We start from the raw sequence: 23,017 nt of genomic DNA, 5'->3' as shown, positions 1-23,017 counted from the left end.
GGCTGGTTTGTTGTGCTATAATTTGTAGTGTGCAGCATAATGAGCACATTTTACCTTATAATTCTCTTCATACATTTTCCTGATGTCACACTCTGTCCAGAAGTAATTCGATAGACATACAATCCCAGCTGTAACTAATATCCATAACAAGTGTACCTACTACTGTGGCGTGCTGTATGAAACTGCCTGCTGAATCGTATTACACTGCTCTGCAAAAACATGATCAATACACGGTGTAAGATTTAGAGATTTAGAAAAGCGGTCACTGGCTAATCTTGTTCTTTTATGTACACTATTTGTAAATATTTTTAGAAGGTTTTCAAGCTGTTTGGATTGTATATTGGAGTTTTTAGGGATGGACATTATCTACATGATCACTTTGTAAACAGTAGATCAAGCTTTAATTCTGTATATGTTTTAAATTCCTTCAATTTATATGTAAAATTTTCCATGATTGAATGAGAAAACAAAAATTAATAGTAGGAAATATGTAACACTGATTATCGATATTGTAGGTGATCGATCGGCCAGTGCCGGAGATCTGTGCAGGGGGGAAACGATTGTGCCTGTGTGTCTCTGTGTGTTTGCCTGTCCTGTCACAGACGTGTTGTGGGGCGAGGCAGTGAGAGTGCAGGACACTCAGTATGTAGCGGATGATGTCAGCATACTGTCCCTGTGAACAGCGACTCTATCTCAGCAGGAATCTGTGGAAATTGGAGAGAGAGAGAGGGAGGAGGGAGGAGCAGCAGGAGCAAGAGGGGACACTGGAAGGATTGTTCCTCTGAGTGACAGTCCTTTTAGTCTTATCTCCCCTCGTTCCTCTTATAGAAAACCAGACAGGAAAAAAAAAAACCCTCTGTCGCTTTTTACTCCTGTGTCTCTCCAATTTCTCTTTCTCGCTCCACCCCCTCTTTCTTTCTCCATCCATTCTATTTTTTATTGAAAACCTTTTTCTCTGTCCATTACTGGCCTGATGTCTCATCATGAGACAGTAATGGGCATCATCTTTTAGGGTCCTAAATATTTCCCTTAACGTCGTATTTTCACAGGCGGAGCATGACGGTGCGCATATTCCAGCCATATCCATATCTGACATCTAAGCTGCATCTTCATCTGCATGCAATCCTCTGAAGAATAAAAAAAGCATACACACTAATATACAAATTAACCATCTTCCATTACAACTTAATAGAGAAAATAAAATTGTAAACACTTAATCAATTTGCCATGATTATTTTCATCCTCCTTGTCTTTCATTGCGTTTCATTAATACTGACGCTGGAGTGTGGGTGCACTGCGTTTCCCCCGCTGTGTTTTAACACGCATGCTAATCCTTTTGTGTGTGAGAGAGAGAACGAGAGACACTACTGTCCCTTTCCGAGCTTAGGTGAGGAGGTTTTGGGTGGACTGTATAATCCGCTTTTAGAGCTGTAGCTGATTGTGGCAGGAGGAAACAGCCAGGGAAGCTATGGGACTGCAGCTGGGAGTGTGTTCTCACCTCAGCTCATCACACACACCGTCACCAAGCCAGGACAAGAGATAGACACCTGACGCGGGAAAGCGATCACACCTCCTGTCCATTTTGGCCTGCATTTGGGGCCCAGTGTTCATATGCTTGAATCCCATTTCCCATAAGGCTCCCTGTATTTTCCTCTATTTGAATCTCTCCTCTTCCTCCGTAGAGATAAGATGCAGCCGTGATGATTTCCCTTCAGTACCCCTGTCCTTTTTGCTGGTGACCTCCGGGTCAGCCAGGAGTCGAGGGTCAACATCTGAGCTCCTGAATGTTTATAGATGAGAGTGTGCAGAGATAACAGACAGCCATGTAAGAGAAAGGAACAGAGGGAAGACTGGTGGCTGGATTATTGACAAGGCAACGGAGGAGGGCAAGAAAAGAGTTTAAAATGTGGTTCAAGGCAGAGGAGATTGAAAAGACTAATTAGCAGCCATTTGACTGATAAATGGGTGCCACATTAATTAACAATTTAACCAGTGGGGAGGTGGTTAGGCTGCCAATGTGCTCTCTTTTGCTCAAATAAATTCCTAGCTTACTTCAGACTGTTATCTTCCGGTCTATATTGTCTGACGGTGTATTTTCTTTGCTTGAAAGCAGCTCCAGAGGGATTTTTTTTTCCTGCATTTCTCTGTGGTTGATACACAGTTAGCTTCATTCAGGTGTTTTTTTTAACCTTAACCTCTCCTATATAATTGCTGTTTTACCAGTATCGCCCTCCTCTGATGGAGATGGTGTTTATTGGTGATTATTTGATGACAGGAGCTGTATGAGACAGCTCCACCATACTAATGAGCAGGGACACAGATAGAATCACCCTCAGCCCCCTTCACTCCTCTCAACCCTCGCCTGCAAATATAATTAGCTATGATTAAAATGGGCATTGTTTAATTAATACCACCGCAGCCTCTTTCAGTCGACTTCTCCATTTCCGGTGCAGCTTATCTCCCATCCCCCCGTCAGCTGTGTGAAGTCTTTCTAGTTGTTTTTAGTTTTGACGTAGGCTTGTGTGAGCCTACATCATTAAGATATATGGTTAGAATTTCTTTCACTATAACTAAAACAGTGGTACTGTCATGTATGTCTGGTGTTATTTGCAAATTCCACTAATGAAAGATGAATTAAGATCACCACAACGCAAAAAATATTTTATAACATGTAATTTTCCCACTGAATTTAAAATGCAGGATTATTTGCTCAAAGAATGCACCTGATAATATCTCTCATTATAAAGAATGGCCTCTTTCCAGAGTGTTACATTAATATTCTAACACTATCTTTATCATTATTGATGTATCATTGCAAGCAGTATTTCAGTAGCTCGTCCAGGTGGTGCTTAATCTAACTCCTATATGAAGGTTGGTAGGTTAATCTGCAGCAATACGTCATTTTCTTTCACTCTTAATGTGTTTTTTTGTGGATAATATATGCAAAGTAGCAAATCAGGCCTTCCACAAATAAAACAGAATGAAAAAAAAACAAAAAAAGCAAAGTATTAGTGCCTTAAAATTGGGTGACGTTACTTGTTTCTTTGTGTAGTTGCAGCAAAATAAAAGCTGCTATGAAATAACTCAAAGAATATTCATTGGATCATCTTAATGTAATTGCAAGGAGACCTTACTGAGTTTTTTTCTCAGCTTTTGTTTTGCAGCCTATATCAGGAGTGGATAAATGTCAGCACTCATGTAACCCTAAACAAACTGCAAGTTACATAAATAAGACAGAAAAAGAGGACAATCATTAACTAAATGGGATGAGTATTATGAAATGATGACAAAAGAAGAGAGCAGTGAGCCTGACCAGTGATCTGTATGATCCTGGTCCATCTGGGATCACCTGCACCTGTCTGTTGCTCTGTTAGAGTATTATTATTTTATTGTTAAAATTAGTTTTAATCTGTTAATTTAAATTCCAAATAAAATTATGAATGGCCGTATTTAACATTTCTTAGTTAATGTACCTGGAATCGTTTACGAAACGACTGGAATTCTGCAATCCACTACTAAAACCAAATTCTGCATTTTCTTTGCATATTAAAGAGGCTCATCGGCTGATACATCCACAAAATTGTTGCAACGGGCAAGCAGCACACCGTAATGAAAGAAACGGCCTCAAGAAAACCATTGTTCTCCCGTCACCGCTGAGTTGTTTGCATATCTATTCCTGTCTCATTTACGCAGACAGGGGGAAAAAAAACATGCAAATTAGTGCTGGCACCTCAATAAAGCAATGTATTGATATACTGCTTCCATAGCCTCACACACACACACACACACAACACAACACAAACAACTGTACTGCTGCTGTTATCCTCTTGTCTACCTCCTCATCACTTCAGGTCGAGGGGACAGTCAGTAAAAGGCAGAGGCTGATGGCTGAAGAATAACAGTCGATCATTACAGCTGAGCTCAGCAGAGCCCAGTCGTCCAGGTCAGAGGTCACCTGCAGCGTCACCTTGAAAAATGCCAGCCGATAGTCTCTGCGCCTGCCGATGTCACGCTGTCTGTTGCTCACCTTCACATGATGAGCGACAGCGGTGATGATTCAGAGAAAGAGATGAACGAGACGGAGGACACGGCCTCCCTTCATTACTCAAAACAACTAACAAGAGTTAAAAACAGTGTAAAACAGTTAAAACCTACTGCTGCACTCCAGCAAAGACAGAAAGAAAGAAAGCCATTGGGTAAATTATGCTGTAAGTATCATCTTTGTCCTCATATGCTATAAATAGAAATAAGACATTATAACAGGGTATTACAATTTGTCAGAACCAATATAGTGACCAACATCAGCTTATCACAGCTGCTAGTATCAGCTGACGTTAGAAGAAACTGCAGTACAGACTTAGACTTAGAATCAGTGTCCGTTACATGTAGTAGTTTGTATACCAGAGCAAATACATTGAAATATGAAATGCTCAGTACATATCTTATCAAAAGCATTTGTTTATGTGTTGTATTTATGTTAAGTTGATTTATTATCAGATTTTTCTCAGATATCAGTTCAATTATCACTAGATTTTATTTAAAATTCAGAGTCAGTTGGGCTTTAATCGTTACGTTGATTTTGTGAGTTGACGGGGTTGTATTAATGAACACTGGCTAAAATGATGATGAAATAAAAGAACGAATGAATGATGAAAAGGAAAATGAACAATAAAGTACATCCCTGGAATCATGCGAGACACACTGCCATTTATCATCAGCTGACTTCATTTAAGTCCATCAAAAATCTGTTTCCCCAAAACAATTTTACTTTTCTCTCTTAATCTGAGTCCTTGTCAGGCAAGATTTCAGCTCATAAAGCCTTAACTATTATTAAACTACCGGGTTTCGGTTTGAGGTCCTGTGTAGGCACAAAAATGTTCCCAGTAATTATGTTAAACCAACACAGTAATGAATTTGAAGGAAAGGCCTGAAGCTGTTCCCTTTCGAGCATTGTGTTACTTCTGAGGGGACTTCATGCTGCAGGGAGGAGCGTTTAAAACTGCGGGTCCAGTTCAATTAAAATTATTACTGGTGGGGTCATGTGATGTGTAGGGTCATGTGAAAAGTCATTTCCACTCTGGATAACCTTGTAAAAGATGTCAAAGAGATGTCAACTATTCTTGGATATTCATGCTTGTTTTACAATCTAATGAAATGTCTGCAGGGAGCCTTGGGGAGTCTGTTTGGTCTGCTGCAACCCAGAGGTAGATGTTATGTTTAGATTAGTCACCAAACATACATACACAGTGCTAAACAAAGAAACCAGTCCTAACTCATCCCTTATGAGTCATGCAGTCTGTGCCGTTAGGTTTCTGAATCCACTGAGTCTAAAATATGTTCAGTGAATTATTTGAGTTTTTAGAGTTGTGCCAACAGTATCACATTCATGTCAAAGTGTCTAACATAAAAGTGTCTGAATTTTGAATTCTCTCTCTCAGTAGCACCACAGCGTATCTTTTTCTGCTGTTGTGACACAAACAAACAAAACTAGTAGTAGTTTTATGCAGCCTGAGAGAAATGGTAGACACGGACATATTGTAATGGCTGTTGGTTTCAAGTTAAATCTCATCACTAAATTGGCCACTGACACGTAGCTGTTCAGTGGTGGAGCAAGTTTTCCGATCACCTACAGTGCTTAAGTAAAAGTAGTAGCACCATGTTGTAAAAATACCCAATTAAAAGTAAAAAAAATCTTGTACTGAAAATACTACTTATCTAAAAGCATTATTAACAGAATATTCAGGTCAAAGCTAAATATACTCCATGTGGGGAAGTGCCCACTGCGAGTGGTATAGTACTAATAAAGTAATTTTAATTACTTTACATACTGTTTAATAGTTTGATTTATAACTGCATTAATATTTTGTTAGCAAAATTTAAATTTAAGTAGAATTTTAAGATAAGTAGGAACTGTAGCTGTAAATTAAATGTAGTGAAATATGAAGCTCAATATTGACCACTGAAATGTAATGGAGTTCAAGTACAAAAGTTGCATAAAATTGAAATACTCAACTACTCAAATTTGCACCGTGGTTGTAGTTGCAATTCAATCCTAATGGCTAGAAATGTTGGCAACCAATAACAGGCAGCACATGTTCAGCTGCCTAAATTTAAGACAATTCTTCACCATGAAAGTGACAGAAGTTGTTAAATTAAAATTAAACCTACCTTAAGTGATTTTTTTGGCCTCTTGGGGGCAGCATAAACATGCTGCACAACACTGATATATTTCCATCTTTTAAGTTGATAAGAGGAACTTCTTAGTGACATTCATTCATTTAGTGCTTTTATCTCTGTTTTGGGTCTCTACCACCTCCTAAGTAGCAGTGTCTTTAGCTGCTAAATGCTCCATTATGATCGCCAGCGAGTCACAAACTGTATGTTGTGTTTGGTGCTGAGCAGCTAGTGTGCAGAGGGTTTTGACAGCTTTTTTGCTGAAAGCATCTGCTACTGCGAAAACGGTGGTGACGGATGGTAGAATGCTCACAGGAGCTGCAGAGTTAGGTGATAATTATCTGTGGGCTCGCCATTACATGCAACCCTTTCAGATACATTTAGTCATTTGACCCATTGTGAATGTAGAAATATTGATAATAGCTGCTTTAGATTATTTCTCAAGTAGGAGAAAAACCCTCACTGATGCGCAAGTGGTCTGAGAACAGTCATATCCTTAGAGACTGAGTGGCTTGGCTACTATTGGATAGATGTATTCTAATGTATTCTAATGGGACAGCTGTTGCAGTGCCATGCAAAGGTTTTGGTGCCACAGAAAACCAAAAGCACACTTAAGAAGCTCAGGATCTCAGCTTTAGGAAACCACAAATGGTTCTTTAATGATCAGAGGAGAAAGTGTTTACAGATTTAGAGGTTCTTCATAGAGTAATATGCTAACATACAATTTTAAACCCACAAAAACCTCTGAATAACTTTCTTTTTTAAGCAAACACAAGGTTATCAGATTAAAGGATATTTATTATGCCCTGAGGTCTATGCTGTGTGTACTGTAATGGCCCAGTGTGTATACAGAGTTAATCCTGGACTGACAGGCAGGGACAGTGGGGTTCTGACGGGCCGGGGGGCTCAGTGTCTGCAGGGGGACCCAGATATGGCTCTGGTTCTGTCTGGGACCCGTCTGAAAGCCCGGCACTGTCAGGCTGTCCCAAACACTGCCTGATGGGGCTTTTAGAAGAGCAGAGTGAGTGACGGAGGTTTAGAGGAGATCTGACACTGCAGCCTGTGGTGCTGCTGTTTATGTATGTATGCCGGCCCTCCAAAAACTGTGTTTATGAAAACAGTGGCTCGCTGCCCATCAGATACGAGCTCCGGGGCTGGGACAGGGACAGCTCCTCTGAGGGAACTCAAAGGACACGCAAAGACGGACAAAGGCAGAGAGAAAACGACAAGAAAAAGTGGACAGTAAGACAAACGGAACATATGAAAACAGGGAAGGGGGAGTTCATTTGATGCAAATGTGGTCTGAAATAACTTCCAAATCAGTTTTTAGAAAAAGCCCTCTTCATCTGTCTCTCTTACTCTTCATTCCCTGCTCACCGCCCCACTTTGTCTTGTTCTCTTTCTTTCCAAATGTTTCAGCTAAACTAGAAAAAGTAGAAAGTACTTTGCCTCTCTCACTAATCCCCCCCCCCCCCTCCTGCCTTTAATTTGATTTCTTCCCTCTGTTTTGCCCCTTCGGTTGTCTTCCTCCTTAATTAGCTCATATCCCTCTGGTTTGCCAGATTGAGGGTGTTGACACGCACACGGCACAGCCCCAAATCAAATATATATGTACTGCTCTCCCAACCACTAACATCACACACACTTTCACTTCTTTCAAGAAGCCTGAAGTGCATTTTTGTGCCCTTTGTTTGTTGCCTGCCCACTGGCTCATTGTTTTCTTTTTGAAGAAACCTATAACCTAATATGATATATATTATACTGTCACGTTCGATATTTGAAATTAAGTTTACATTTGCTGTATTTTGCAGAGATAATTGTACAGTCCCTCATGCAAACCTTCTCCTAACAATTTTGTTTTAATACAGTTTGGTTACCATTAATGCATTGCAGGCCCAGCGTCCACAGCACGGTCATATGTTCACACACTTTAGCTCCAAGTTTATTTCACTTGTCCTTGATCATTTTAGTGTTATCAAAGGAAAGCGGAGAGAAAACTGCTTCTCAAAGTTCACATTTCAAATATTTTAATTGTTTTATGCAGCTTTCATTTATTTTTCTAATAATCCCCTGAGGCGGCTGGAAGACTGTTTACTGTCTTTGATTTGCAGTCCTGTAGCTTTTACTTCAAGCGTTAATTAACCTTCAAATGGAGAAATTATAGCAGGCACACAAGTATGCGTGCACGCTTGACGACCGCGCACACGAACACACAGACTCCAACAATGGAAGAGAGTTTTTTTTCCTTTGCTTTTCATCTGAGATCTCCCTTCCTGCTTCTCTCTCTCTCTCACACACACACACACCAGACTTACAACATGCAAGTCGACATTTTATTCTCTCTCGTTCCTTTTGTGCACCAAAGTCTGACTCAATCTCGGCCTCCGGATTCTTTGAACTTCTGTCAGCGCGGAAATAACATTACAGGTTCAAAGACAACAGATATCTGTTTTCTGCTCAGAACCAGTTAATCTCCCTGCCTTTCACTCTATTTGTTCCTCTCTTCAGCTCCTTTTCGTCCTATATGTCATCATCTGCCTTTTTTTTTGTTCACTTCGTACATAGCTGGTAAAACATTCTATTATTTTGATATAGGCTCTCATTAGCTGTTCAGTCTAATTAAAAGAGCTCATTCATATGAAAATGGGACGCTGATAGTGATTTCCTTCCCTGGCAACAATCGCTAACCTTGCACAGCAACTCTTAATTAGAAACTGTCTTGATTGACATTGAGTACACACTACACACTTATACACACATGCATACATAAGCATTCTGTAAAACAATATACCTTTGACTTGCGTAATATCTGTAATACTCGCAATATATCACATGAAGTTAAGCTAATAATCCTGGAACTGTACATACTCTCAAAAGCTCTGTTGTCCCTGATCCTGTTTTTATGGACGGCCTTTTATTGGTATATATACTATAGTATATTCTCTCTCCTCTCCCTCTCCTCATTTGTTTCCTGGTCACGCCTCATGTTGTCAGCGCTCTGATAGGTTAATTCATGCAGTGTTTACTGTCCCGAAAAGATTCCCATCAGGCCTTTCTCCCCTCTGTTTTTCTTCTACCCCTTGCTCCTCTATTCCCTGCTTTCATCGCTGCATATTAATCATCAGGTGTGTGTACATAACATCATTGCGAGGAGGCGCACGGTGGCGTGGAGACAACAGAGGAGCAGAGGCCATTCGAGAGTGACACTGAACGGCAGATACAGTGACTGATAGCGCAGAACAAAATATCCAGCTGTCTTCTTTCACCATCCGATTCCTCATCTGCATCTGGAAGCATCAAATGTGCCCGTTTACAAACATATCTAAGGGTTCATACATTTATTTTTCAACAACTTCAACCTATTACTACCTATTAAGCATCCACAACTGGCATATAAAGAGTGAATGACTAATAACACAGTGTAGCATTAATCATATTTATGATAAATGATCACACACGAACAGATTCTTACAGTTTGTCATAAAACATTTATTAACTGTTCATTCACAAATCATTCACAGGCATATTTAAAAATGTGTGTTGTTTTAAATCATGAAGAAGAGATGTAGAGCTTACTCTCCATTGTCATGGCGATAGAAGAGAAAGCACTTTGAAATAAGTATTGAGAATAAGTTTTATTGATAAATACAATTCATAGACGTTATAAATACATAAATAAATACAGAGCATTTTATATTCACCTACGTGTTCTATTATACTATCACTCATTTATGGATTATACACCAGTTACAAGTTCTTTATGAATGAACACTGAACTAATGGCTGCTAGAACTGAGAAAAACAGAAAGGCCCGTAGATCCAGTGTTTGGTTTGTCCCTTCTGGGCTACTGTAGGCCAGAACAGACAAACATTGCGGTGCAATATGACAGACTCCATGGTTGCTCCTGCTGTACATATAAAGAGCTCATTCTGAGGTAATAAAGCACAATGACTCTTATTTTTAGGCGATTATACACTAATGAGAATCATACTTATGATTATTATATTGCATTTCAGCCCATAGCTTCCCCCAAAATCCATACACACTGCACCTTTGAAATATCACTAGCACCACTTACAGAGACACCACATTGTGTTATAAAGCATTTATTAATGCTTTACTGCTTAAAAATGCTAAATAGTGATAAAGTGATTTGGGATATTTTTTTAAAACTGTATCAAGTCAGGTTTGTTTGTATACTCCAGTAACACATGTACATCTCAGACAAAGTCAGCTTCTGCAGAAAATACAGTGAGATAACCTAAAAATATCTAAAAATCTAATCAAAAATCTCATAAAATCACTATCAAATTATCACTGATGTGTATTTTGAAATACAGAAATAGTTTTCCTCAGTTATCATTAAGTTTTGGAAACGGTATCAAGCATTTATCCTCTGTGGTTCTTATCTTTTCAAAAAGATGAGATGACACACAGTTTGCAGTGTTAGAATCTGTTTGAGCTCCATCTGCTCACATGTTTTCCCAAATATGTAAACATGGCAGTGACTCATTTATTTATGTAATTTTCTTGTTTTTTCCCTCCTTTTTTCCTTTCCTGCTCTATTATTTTCTATCTAGAATTTTCTGCGCTTATGATCAGTTAACAAACAAACAAGCAAAATGTTTTTTAAACTCCTCATTTACTCGTCCCGGTATATACAAACAGCATCATTTATATTGCCAAAACTAAAAGTTCAGAAAATACTACTTTTACAAATGTACCATCGCTCACATACTTCTTATCTCTTTTTGTATGTTCCAAGAACCTCAGTTTGTATACTCTTACAGCCAATTTACCCAGACACACAAACAAACAAACACAAGCAAGCATATAAATAACTCATCATGAATTCAGCTTGTTTGGGTAGTTTCACCTGCCCTGCCACCAGCGGGTCCGACTGTCTGTCTGCTCTCTGGAGAGGAGGACCAAACTGAAAAATCAGATTAGACATACCCCGACTCTTGTGCGTGCTCAGAGTGTGTGTGGATGGGAAGATTTAATTGAGGATTGGGGTTGAGGGGTTGTCTCTTTACTGATGTCGGGCCCGATGCTTCAGGGTAGTGTCCCACGGAAATGAGCCATTAAAATTGAGGATTTATTTATTTTTCTCCTTCCCCTTTTCCTTCTCTGCATTTGGCATGGGGTGCAGAAGTCAGGCAGACTGTTTGGGAATGATTTGGGGGGACGGGACGACAGCCCCTGTGGTGGACCAGCCTGTGAGTTAGACTTCATAAATGGAAATGCTGCTTCGATTATCATGGTTTCGTTATTTAATCAGCAATATCTGGGAGGGGGTTGGGTGTCTTGAATGCTTCCGATTTGCCCAGACAGTAGTTCAAGCATGTAACTGGATCTCTCCTTGTCACAGACAGACATTGCAGTAAAGTTACGTACTCGCCTTCTCTTTTCTGCAGTCGCTTTCCACCTTCCAGCACTTTGTTTTGTGTTTCTGAAAATAAACCCCTGCCGTACAAGTATAGGCTGGTTTCAAGCAGATAGGACGATTGCACAGAAGTGAGGGATGTGGTTGAAGTTACGGATGAGGTGTTGCTTTATCAGCCAGCACGGGCCCATGATTGGTGCGCTGAGCAGGCCTTTGATGTGAGTCGTGATCCAGACGACGAGGAGGTCAGTAATCACGCAGCATAGATGAGGGGCGATGAGGAGTGGAGGCCTTGTTTAGACACAGCTGAGTAGCACAGAAACACCAAAACAAACTCAACCCACAACAAGAAAAGCTGCTGTGACTCACGGCTGTAGAAAATCTAGAACTAGAGGACATTTTCTGATTTTCCTTTGGAAACAGTTTGTTTTACTGTCCTGTCTATGGTGCAGTAAAGCCCATTAATTATTTTCACACTGTCTTAACCCATAACTTGCATAACTTAACTTAAGATCAATCAGAGATGGTGGGAATACTAATATGCATAATTAATGGCCAATAACTTTTGTAATCCACTCATAAAAAAGCCTTTTTTTCTGATTTTAGGCTCAAATTCTGGTTTAAATTGAACATCATTTGGATTTGGACTGCTGGTTGGACAAAACTACAAGAGACAAAAGCAGAAGTCACCTTGCATTCTTGAAAATTGTGATGGTGACTTTTCACTGTTGTTTAATACTTGAGACACTAAATGCTTCATGGGTAATGTGAAAAATGATGGACAGAATAATCAATCATGAAAATAATCACGAGCTGGCTAGTTGTAGCCCTTAGCAGGAATACGTAAAACATCCAATGGTGAAATAACATGCGGTAAATAATTGTGTATATTTTATAGAGTTCATGATTTTAAGATGATCTCAGTCAACAGACGGTAGGAAGTGACGGCGTAGGAGAAAGAGAGAAAGTGTTTTCAGACAAAACAGCATAAGAATGCAGAAGTAAACTGTCACTTGTAGGATCTGACAAACCTTCGTCTCAGGTTGCTGATGTGATGAATACAAACTGTACAACAGCCGCTGTACACGGGTTCTGTTACTGACTGTGTTTTATGTAAACACCAGTAATGAAACACTAAAGAATGTCTCTCATCCACCATTTCAGAGACTAGAAGCTGACACATTTCTATTTAGCGCTGCAGTCCTGTATGTTTTTGTTTTGCAGTGTATGTTTTTGCAGCAGTGATTTGGCTTTACCCCGACTTCATGTAAATACCACACTCAACCACAACCGTGCTGGTCATTGTCTGGTCTGATCTGCTGCTCTCTCTGTGCATTAATCCCCATACTCCCACTGTCTGTTTAATAAAACATGCGGTTGATTTGAAGCCTCAGTGAACTCAGGGGGCAGAATAGATACCGGGATCATTTCACATGGAGAGGGTTGGCTCGCCGACTCACTCATCTGGTTGTAGTTTTGACTTATGGAAGACACATTTTGATTCACTCGTTCATTTTCTTCCCTTTGCCGATCTTTTCCTTTCCTTTTCATCCTAATGAAGCAAAACTGTTTTCGAACACAAACATGGCTGTTCTGCTCCTCTCCTCTCTTCTTTCTCCTCTCGTCAGTGGAGGCGTTCCTCAACTCTCCTTCCTCCTTCTCTGCTTCTCCTCACATTTTTTGGTAACACTTTATTTTGATAGTCCAGTGCTGATTCTTAACTATCAGGGACAAAACGTAGTTGTTCAACAATGAAACATTTGTCTGTCAACCCTGAAGTCAAATTTAGCCCAATCTTCTTTCTAACACTGACTTAAGTTTCATTCTAAAGGCAACTCTGTTCATACATTTTTCCTCACTCTATTGGTGTTAATGCCATATAAATACACATTACAGTCATGCAATAATTAGAATTACAATAAATTTAAACATGTAAACAGTCTCTGTACATACAGTTATATACTTGATTTACTCCAGCTGCCAAGTTTTTCGCTGCTTGGACATTACTAACCACTACAACCCTGTGTATACATCTTTAGTAACAAATTAGTGCACACATTATATATGCATATATTTTGATACCTACATTTGTCTGCTTATACTTGTTTACGTCTTCTTTGTTTACTTGTACTGGTTAGCTGTATCTTCCTGTGCATTTATTACATTATGTTGTGTATAAGTATGCTGATAAGATAAGAAAGTACTATGCAAAAGAAAAATATGTAAAAATAATATATTTATATATTGCCTCAATAAACTGTAAGAAAAATTGCCGAAAACATTATGCTACCAAAGATTCTATGGAATTTCACAGATTTTACACAAATTGCACAAAGGTGGGTAAGGTGACTACAACATTTATGATATTGCACAGTAATAAGTATATAGCGTGCATTTATTACTCTGCAATATCATAAATGCTGTAGTCACCTTACCCACCTTTGTGCAACTGACAAACAAACCCAAATTCTTCTTATGTATCAACATACATGTCCAGTAAAGTAAATTTTGATTGTAATTGCAATGCATGATGCATGAGAGACATAACAAATATAGAATAAGACCACCAGAGAGATCTTGGTGACACATTACAGGAGAAGCTATTGACATTACTTGTAACACATAAAACAGAAACAATCCAAATGGAAACAGAAAATCCCACTGGGATGATATTAGCACCATGAAACACCTGTGATGTATACTGTGATTACAAGCTATTGCAGTGTCTAATGGACAAAAGTAATATCCACACACTGGTAAGTTAGGAGTTAAGGACGTGAACGGCCTTCAGCTGTTGCAGAACCTGGCTGCATGTTTGCTGTGGCTAACTGAACTTATACTGAGTATATAAACATGTTGATTATGGAAAATCTAAGCACTTATTTTGTCACTCTGTGAAATGCATCAGTGTGTGTGTGTGTGTGTGTGTGTGTGTGTGTGTGTGCTGTATGTGTGTGCTGCATACTTAAAGCGCTACTGAGGGTTATTCTGCCCTGTTCATGTATTGTAATGTCAGTACCCTGCTAGTATTATACTGCTGAGAGACTATAGATTACTGAGGGCGTGCTATGTGAGTTCACCAAACATGTACGCACCCACCCACCCATACACACACACACACACACACACACACACACACACACACACGCACACACACAGCATTTTCTGCTTCTGCCCTCCTACTCCAGTTTGGATGGAGGGATGAAAGAGGAGTCCATGCTGTTCACTGACAGATGACACAGCTCTGAAAAACAAACAGAGCTCTCCATCATTATCCATCCACTTTATTCCTCCTCTTTTCTCTGTCCACCCTCTTCTCCTGCTCAAACACTCTTTAACATTAATTCTTTCCCTTTTCTGAATCCTAACCCTTTGCATCCCTTGCTCATTTAGTCTTGGACTGTGTCAGTGATGCAGTGCCTCGAGTCTCCGTTCACCATCCTCCTGCTGTATTTCGTTGGTGTGCAGCAGGGATGATTCCCCCTCCCCCCTGGAGTTTTTACATGTCTGTTTCTTTTGTATAACATGAATGAAACACTGCATTTTGATTGTGTGCATTTTGATTAATTTGAACATGTTGAAAAAACGAAGGTAATTTCACTCACTTCGGCTGCCTGCGAAAACACTGCAGGCAGGGTATGAAGCGACATAAGTGTAATTGTAAACACATAAATAGGCATGCACATAATTGCTAACACAAGAGGAACAGACACATGCAGACATTTACAATCAGGTTTCCCTACTTTGATCCATTGGTCCAGGCCTCCAGGCTTTGAAAACCTTGCGGTATCTCGCTCTGAGCCCAGACCATATGGTTATTGTGGTTAGTCTAAGTGTAATATTGAGGCTAAATGACATAACTCCCACCTGGAGAAGCAGGATTTGAACAGCCATTATTAAGCCTGCTGCAGAGATAAGACAGCCATTAGCCGAGCTCGTTCATTTCTTGGCGACTGCAACAATGAGAGTGACAACCCCTTAATGTTAACTGCACCCACTGAGACGCACTGCTTTCTCTTTTTTGCATGTCTGCAGGGATGTGGTGGAGGGCATTGTGTGTGGGTCAGAGGCCGTTTTAAATAAGCAATAAATGTTAAATCTGCCTGACATCTTCAGTATCCATTACTGCAAAGAGCATGCTGGGGAGGAGACAGAGACGAAAAAGCCGGAGTGAAACTGGTAGACGGAGGAGATGAGATCAATAGAGGCAGAATGGAGGATTGATTCAGGCTCTTAGATCTTTCAGATTAGTGGCTCGATTAGAGACAAATATGGAGGCTTATTCATGTGACCTTAGCAGTGACAGGCTGAACTAAGTGGTCATAGAGTAATTACATTCAAACCCCAATATCCCCGCTGATGCTGGAGATTTGGAGATGACTGCTGCACTGGATTTTCTAGAATCTCACAGAACAAAAAATGTTTTTATATGGCCCAGTTTTCGACAAGGCTGGTGCTCGCTGTCACTAATTTTGCTCTGTAGTCGAGATTTAACACTAAGTTAGTCCAAGTTAGTCCTTTCCTTGGTCAGTAAGACTACACGATCTTGGATTTTAAATTTCTTCTGTTCCATGGAGAACGCTTGGGGGTAGTTTCTGTTTGACACCTAAATGTTTTGACACCTGAGGTGTTTAATGCAGCAGTTATGAACAATGGAGGCTTCATGTGGTCTGGATGTCCCAGGCCAAAAATAAGGCTCATGCAAATGTAAGCAAATACAGCAACAGCGTGTTATCTGTTGGCTCTTGTAGGCTGTAATTAGAACTGGCCCGACTGGTGGACCTGCATTATATCCTACCCCCTACCCCTGAATGAACCTCTGTTTTGCAAGACAATATTTTGGTGCAAAGGTCAAATGTTTTAAGTGTAAACTTCAAAGTTGAAACCCCTCATGTGAGTCTGTTTATGTACCATAGGCAATTTAAGTCCTTTTATAGCACTCAGTGTTTGGGTGGACCTTTTGTGTTGGAAAGTGGACGTTAGCAAGGTAGACTAACTCAATTCCCCTAGTGGAAGCTGGTTAACCTAGCTTGCTAATGTTAGCACTGATTCCCTCTAGACATTACTTTTCCTGGAAGTTATTTCAACCCCTGCTGAGTGCTGGTGTCAGGCCCCTGTATGCTCAGTGCTGTATTCTTTCATGGGTCCAGTTGTTGGGAATGACCAGACTGTCAAAACACAAGTGTGAGGAACACTGAGGGTACTGATTTCTTGACACACATGATATTTAATTTCAGTTTCACTGATTTGTGTATACAGGTCAACTGCAGATACTGACATGGATGCAGTTACTGTGTTCCACTGATGCGGCCCGTGTCCTGTGTAATTAATGTAGCTGACGGGTTGTTTATGATTGGCAGGTGAAGTTTGCTTCTGTTGCCCACACTGATGCGACTGCGAGAGATACGACAACAAACACCACTTACAGCCAGAATTAGCATGAGGAAACCCCTTTCTACCGTGTACAATGCTTCTGTGCGGATGGCCATTTTAAATTAGATGAATAAATTTGGAAGCTTAATTATTTTTGCCGCTTTGAGCTATTATTCTCCTCTATGGGAAAGTGAGGTATGAGATGAGAGAAAGGAAAAGGATATATGATCCCTAGAAGACAAATGCAGATGTATTTGCTCAAAATCTCTCTTTTTTTTCACTTCTTCTGTTTCTCCTTCAGTCCCCGACAGGCATAACTTTATTTCTTTGCCCCGTCATTAGATTGGCTCCAAACAAAACAAACTCAATTAACCTTATTTCTCCCTCTTAATTCTTTATTTCTAGAGGACTCCATCAAAGCGTACACATGCAAATATGTGTAACTGGCTCAGATACTTTGACTGTATTGATAATAGTGTAGTATTAATGTTAAATAAGCAGTCGTAACAACAGTCTTAAGCAGCGTAAAGAGTCGTTACCAACCGCAGCCTGTCAGTCTCCCCACTTTCAGCCCCACACATGGTGTTTTTGGCCAAGTGTAATTCAATCAATTCACACTAACTCTCTCCTCCTCCCCTCTTTTCCTGCTGAACTTGCCAGGTCATGTTCTGTGGCTCATATGTTTGATTGAGGCCTCCCTCTCATGTCTGGGAGAGAGGGGAGGTGGGCTCCACGGGGAGAGACGGCCCGGTCGCATCGGGACTGAACTTCCCTGAGCTGGGAAACAATTACAACCCTCCTCCTCCCTCCTCCTCTTCATTTCTCCTCCGTCTGTCCACCACTATTCTTTTCTTTCTCTCTCTTGCTTTAACACTCCGTCTCTTCCATCTCAGTCCTGGGGCACTATATACCCCTTTATTTATTTATGTATCAGGAGACGGAAATGGACTCCCACCCAGGGAAGAGGGGTGAGAGGGAGGTGAATTGTGAGTGCGTGCACATGGATGTAAGGGTTTGCGTGTGTGAGCACATGCAGGCATACAGTCCATACAGTTTGTGCTGTGATGTGCAGGGTGAGATGCAGTATTTAACGGTACCCTGTGGCGTTTTTGACTGCTGCGAGTACTATGGGTACATCCTTGTTAAGTTTTTGTCATGCATGTGCATGAGGAAATGCATTCAACATGTTTGTCAGGACTCAAGGATGCACACTATGAGCATAATGAGTAACGGTGACAGTAAACATAACTTTGTTTACATGAAAACTCCACAGGACGTTCATATTAAGTGTTGTGCATTTTGCAAGTTGAAATGCAGACAGACTGTAGAGGATGTTGCCATGGCAGCAGACGAGACTGTCTGCCTCCGCTCATCCTTTTTTCATTTTTGTTTTTCATTTTTACACACACACACACACACACACACACACACACACACACACACATACACATGCACATTTAGAGACCAGATAAGTGTTTTAATTCAGAAATCTGCTACTTTTTTACTGGTCTACACTTTGGCTGCATTTTAAAGCAGCAGATAGAGTCCGCACACTTCAGAGTTTTGGTTTTAACAGGGGTGACTCACCGTGCAGTACACGCCTGCAAGGAAAACCTCTGCCAATAAGTCTCAGCCACAAAAAACACAGAAAAATCAACTAAAATGGAAAAGACAAAAAACACACAAAAAATGAAGCCGGCTCACCATCAGATGAGGAGTTCTGATTGCGTCGTTACTTCCCAGCTCCTTCCTGTACGAGACCTTTGCCTGACCTCCGGGAGACCCCTTTGAAAGAAGTCAAGGACTTGTGCTCAGCCGCTTTGGGCTCGAGGTGGAGGAAGACGGGGTGAGCTGAGGTTCAGAGGGCCAGCTTTGTGTTCGCCCCAGAGCACGCGTTATCACCTCCATCACTGCAGCACGCTGTTGTAATTGCAGCCTGTGATCTCCTTCTGGCTGAGCTTTCTTTTCTTTTCTTTTTTAAGGTCTTTCAAATGTTCTCCTCCAGCCTGTTGACACCCTTCAACCCTTTCACTTCACATACTTTAAAAGAAAATCGGGGTGTTTCTTGAGCGAGCACTAACTGAGGGTTGCAAGGCCTGTGTTTGAAGTGTGGTTTATTGTAAGTATTGCAAATAGTAAGTGATGAACCAAGCAGTGAATCACTCTTGATAATGTTTGATTTCTGTTGTATTCTACTTGTCATTTCTGTACTTTGTCAACTGCTGGTCTGGGTGGGTGGGGGGGGGGGGGCTCTCTCAATTATTTGAGATAATTGGAATATATTATTGTCTCACAGCTTTTCAAAGAAAACATGCTTCGCTGTAAGTTTGTACTGGCGTGAGGCAGCGGCATACAAAATGTATGAGATATGTAGCAAAGGTGTGGTTTAAATATGACCTGTGCTTTGTCACTACTTCATACAACAGTGTTCACAAACGCTTGTTAAATCTGAATTCAAATAGAAAATCAGTGTTTTAAATTATCATAATTTCGTATTCTGCACTCCCTCCACCAGTTCCACATCTGTTTAATCAGACTTTAAACTGTTCTAAATACAATCTGAATATAATCACAGTCAAATTTGTGGGAATTATTTAAATACAAACTTCAGCTGTAATACTATGTGCATTAGAAAAAATGTGCTTATTCTTGACTAGCGTGTGTGTGTGTGTGTGTGTGTGTGTGTGTGTGAGTGAGTGTGTATTTGCATGTGGCTTGCGTGGCTCTGAGGCTGGAGCTCATCACCTGCAGGGCCAGGTCTGCTTTCTTATCACTGCGTACCTCTCTGATTGGCTTTTATCAGCCCTCTGAGCTCTGATTGGCCTTTATCTCTGAGCACAGCTCTGATTGGGAGGTCATATGCTTTATTGCAATGGAGCATAAATAGCCCGATAAGACACTGATAGCAGAGTTCTGCCCCAACACACTGATAATACTCAGCATTATATCCTGACCCTTCTCCTGTTTCCTCCAGGTCCTCGTCCTCTTCATCCACACACAGACCCACATTACTTTTAATGTTATGTAACGTGTAATTTAACGGCTTCAGTACATGACCTGAATGTGGCTTTTAATAAAGACTAATTCTTTTTTTTTCTGTCGTTGATTGATAAATGTAAGTACATGTGGTTAGGTTATGGACTTCAGTACAAATTTCATGTACTTGTGTGTTTTCATGTTGTGGTACTTTATACTTCTACTTCACTGCTTTTCAAATGGAAATATTGTACTTTTCACTCCTACATTTTTTTGACTTAACTTATACAGTGTAATGTGCATAGATTAAAGTCCTTAACTAATTATATAATATTATACTGATGTACTTTCACTTACAACTGACATTTTCAATTCAGAATTTTACTTGCGTAGAGTCTTTTTCTATTGCAGTAGTTTCCTATAAATGAAGGATCTGTGTACTTCCTTCTCTACTGGTAGTACTTGCTGAAAATGTTACAGCTGACTACTCCATTATTTTATTTGTACTGTTAATCAGTCAGGATTTTTTTGTGGGGCCAAGTAAGACACTGATATGTTGATTTTCAGCTCATATGAGTTACTAAATTCACGCCATCCTGTCATTATAACAGCTGACATTTCTGGTTAATGTATTAGCCTTATTGTGTTATGGCCAAACTGGACACAGATTAAAGACTGCAAATATCAACCCACCACATTTTAAATTCTCTCTTCTGAAACAGTTTTTGTGTTAGTTCTCTGTGAACTACTGGTCCTTGTCCCCACTGAAAGTTCACTTCAGCAGGTCCCACTTTTGTCGTCAGGATATTCCTGTACTGAAATATGTACCTCTAGGGGGTAGTAGTAATCAAGAATGGTTAGTCCAGTGACTGATTAGTGTGTGTGTGTGACAGAGAGAGAGAGTGTGTGTGTTTGGGTGTGTGTGTGTGTGTTTGTGTGCCTTCCTGTAAAGAGAGAAAATAAAAAGAGAAGATGTAAGTGAGGAAAAGAAAGGCCAGTTTAATTTTTTCAGTGGATGTTGTGCATTCACATGAAACACTGACAAACACACGCTCTTATTCTCCGAATGCTTCTCTGGAAATAATTTTTACCATCAGAGAGCTTAAACAGGTTAATTATCAGTGATTCTGTGTGCTGTTATTGTCTGTCCTGTTTACTGGACATACATGTAGATAACTATAAATTACTGTGGACAAAGAAAATGTACGTAGCCTGTGCTAAAATGATTTCTCCCCTGTCCACTCAGTCCACTGTGAACACTATTTAATAATGTTGTTGATAAAATGGGGTGCTTGTTTTCACAGCTGTAGTTTAGCTACTTTTGAGATTTGATTTTACATTAAAAAAACACTTCTTCCACCATGGCAGTAGGAACAGAAGTCCACTGACTTAACTTCACGTACAACAAATTCACGTAAAGGGTGAGCCGTTACAAATGTTCGTCTTCGATGAGGAAGTCAGAGCCTGAAGTGTATCTGTTTAGTGGACTGTTAAGAAAGAAAATCTGCCCTTCCTTAACCTATATATGAATTTACTAGAGCTAACACAGCTTTACATTACAATTAATTCAGTAATAAGTGATTGTACACTTGATCAGTCACCTCTTTTTTGTCTGTTTTTGAGAACTTTTCATTGAATATTGCAAACCCATATTGTCTTCCTGTGGAATGTAGTTGCAAATGTTGAACAGAGTTGAACTGAGCTGTATGACAAATCATTTACAAAGCTCATGAGGTTTTCCACAGTGGAAAATTTTCCTTTGCCCCGAACTCGACGGTTCTCTCCCTCGGTAACCAGCTCAGACCTTTAGTTTAATGGTGTATATCAAACACATCCAGATCTCAATTATCATTCTTAATGAGGGAACGACTCTAGAGGAATCCCTTTTCCATCTGCAACCTTCAAAGGTCCTTAAAAGAACATCTGAGGGTCTTTATCGGACAAAGTTTCTCCTTCATTTGAATAATTCTCCTAAATCGGCCAGAGGGAGATATGAGAGTGGAGAGTGAGGTCCTAAAGTCCTGGAACTGAAATGAGATCTGGGTATCGCAGGCAGGGAGACGTACAGTAGTAGCCTATGATATGGATTAGAGTTTAGGGATCGGCATCATTCATTTCAATCCTTTTTTCCTTCTCCTTCCACTTGTGTTTCTCTGGTGTTTGCACTGCAGCCTTCATGAGTGTACTGTATGTTCAAATACTCACACAGACACATTAACATACACACTTGCTCAGAGGTAAAAGGAGGGTCAGGAGGTGTTGGAGGGGAAGGGAAAATGTCTAAGATGTGTGTGTTCAGAGGGCCTGTATCTCATTACATAGGAGTGTGATAGCCATCAGAGTCAGAATAATATTTAGCACATGCTGCCTGCTAATGAAGCGGTAATGTCCACAGACTGGAAATGAGAACCAGAGAGGCCTCTCATTCTTTTATCCCCTCATCTTTACGGTCCTCTCCTTCCATCCCTGCTTTATGTCGAGTATTGATAATGAAATAACTGAATGCTACGCGTTATTTACTTTATTTGTGAAGCTTTCAAAATGTCTGCTGTTCTGCATTCTTCTTTCGGATGTTGAATGTGCAGAGGAGCTGCAGATGGTACATTTAATCATGAGTTTCACAGAACAGCACAGTAAAGTACCTTTACTGTGCCAGAGTGTCTTGTTTCTTTAACATCAGGATAAATAATGTCAGTGGTGTAAGACGTATTCATATCCTTTACTTGGAGGACCAGTGTGTATGATTTAGGGGATCTGTTGGCAGAAATGGAATATAATATTCATAATTATGTTTTCATTAGTGTAAAATCAAGAAGAACTGTTGTGTTTTCGTTACCTTAGAATGAGCTCTTTATATCTACAGAGGGAGAGTTTCCTCCTCCACGGAGTCCGCCATGTTGCACCGCCATGTTTCTACTGTAGCCCAGAATGGACAAACAAAACACTGGGTCTAGAGTGCGCCTTTGGGAGGGAGGGTGAGGTGAGGGGTATTCAGGTGATTTCAATCTGGAACCTCACTGCACAGTGACACTAAATCTTACACACTGGTCCTTTAAGTAAAAGTAGAATAACCAAATTGTAAATATACAAGTAAAACTTACTATTGA

The sequence above is a fragment of the Chelmon rostratus genome, chromosome 2 (assembly GCF_017976325.1).
Source record: "Chelmon rostratus isolate fCheRos1 chromosome 2, fCheRos1.pri, whole genome shotgun sequence".
In the NCBI taxonomy this organism is placed as follows: Eukaryota; Metazoa; Chordata; class Actinopteri; order Chaetodontiformes; family Chaetodontidae; genus Chelmon; species Chelmon rostratus.
This window is presented reverse-complemented; position numbering follows the sequence as displayed.